Below are 1,798 nucleotides of genomic sequence, written 5' to 3' on the forward strand. Positions count from 1 at the left end.
TGACTCAGGCATCCAGGTTTCTTCCACTTTGTGGTTCCTTCTTTTGGATTCTAATTTGTTCTCAACTGTATCCCTTGGGCTTTGTGGGAGGAAGGTGGGAGGTTCATTGTGGGGAGACACACTAGCACATAACTACCTTAGCCCAGCAGTAAGAAAGTCACTTCTGCTTAAATTTTACTGTCTGGAACACATCACATGGCAAGCCTAGCAGGCAGGAAGGTTAGAATATGTTGAGAGGCACTGCATAAGAAGTCTTCACTCCCTCTCCAAGGGACACAATACAGAAACCCACCAGTCCCTGCATTCAGCTCAAGCCCAGGATTTGTGGCAATGTCTGGTTCTTTTTTGCAGACCCAAATGTAGCTCCTCTTGGTCTGGCAACCTAGGAACAAAATGACAAATTATTGGCCCCTCTTTGCTGCTCTCCCACCTGCTGGAGCAGGGAAAGGATTACTGCATCATAACTTTCATTCAAAAAATGGAAAGCAATGATGCCACAGCTCTTGGTCCATCACAGTTAAGGAATTAATCTGGGCAGACATAGGAAGAGTTTCTATTGGGGAGACAGTGTCCTTGGTTGTGTTCTGATTCTAATCTGTGCTGGAAGTCCATTGTCCACCAACCTCAGGGGTCCTTGGATCCTTCTAGGAGGAGCCTCCTTGTCCATTATTCTTCTTCTCCATGTCTAAAGTGGGGGTTGGGGAGCAAGCCCTCATTTGGGGGCCATACAGTTTTCGAAGCCTGCTTCCTGCTTATGAATGTTTGGAGGTCCAAGATGGATGTAAGTCTTCAACAATTGAAGGCTGCTCAGGCTTGCAGTTTCTCTAGCAATATGGTTTCCTCAAAAACTTAGTAGACAGTGATTGCTTTGGCAGCATATAAACTAAAATTGGAACCATACAGAGAAGATTAACATGGCTCTTGAGCAAGGATGACATGCAAATTCATGAAACATTTAATATTTTTTAATAATAAAAAAACTTAGTAGATTTAAAATTGATTTGCTTCCAGTGATTCCCCTCCCACTTCATTACTGTGCCCTGTGTCAGTAGCCAGACCTAAAATGCTTTCCTAGACATGGCTTTTTACAGGGTGAACACATTTCCTGATTTAACCAGAGATGAGGGGTTCCCTAGAACCTGGGGCTTTCAGTTTATTGGTCAGCCTACTTTTTCATGTCCACATATTTCTACTTTTCCTTCATCCCGTACTTCTCCCTCTCTCAATCTCATGGCCACTATCTTGAGTCTATCTGGAGCAATCCCTGGGAAGACCATACCTTGCAAAATATTAATAGGTTTACTATTATTATTAAACCAGTTACTATTTATTAATAGTTTGAGAGATAACATCACTCAAGCATTTCTATACTTTATCTTTTGTTATTTGGCTTTTCTAACACTGGCAAATTTCTTAACCTTCTCTATTACTATTCTCTTTCATTTCTGCTTGTTCATCTACCAATTCTTCTGGAGCTCATCTTTCTAGAACCTTACCTTTTTAACTGCAGCCCATAATAGCCAATGCAGATTACCACTATGAATAGCTGAAATGCTTTCTAACCATGTCTAGAGTCAGAAGACATGTGACTCACCCCCTCAGTTATCACAGACAACAATTTTCTTTTGCCTCTCTGTGTGGCAAGAATCATGGTCTTTCCGGCCTCTGGTTCGGTTTTCTTGTTTGTGGCCATTTAACTATTCAGCTGATACCTCCTGTTTTGGGGATTTTTATGGCAGTGTTCCACTTAAACTCATCAATTTCTACCTTTGTTAGAGTAGAGAAGGCAAATAGCCAT

At 41.7% G+C, this 1,798-nt stretch overlaps 1 non-coding gene across 1 annotated transcript; it reads left to right on the top strand.

Annotated features, from left to right (window-relative positions):
- The first annotated feature begins 863 nt into the window (after positions 1 to 863).
- Positions 864 to 966, top strand: LOC112134555 (U6 spliceosomal RNA). Its single transcript, XR_002915956.1, has one exon. It is a non-coding gene; the product is annotated as a U6 spliceosomal RNA (small nuclear RNA).
- The last annotated feature ends 832 nt before the right edge of the window (positions 967 to 1,798 follow it).

This window comes from Pongo abelii, chromosome 6, assembly GCF_028885655.2.
Source record: "Pongo abelii isolate AG06213 chromosome 6, NHGRI_mPonAbe1-v2.0_pri, whole genome shotgun sequence".
NCBI lineage: Eukaryota > Metazoa > Chordata > Mammalia > Primates > Hominidae > Pongo > Pongo abelii.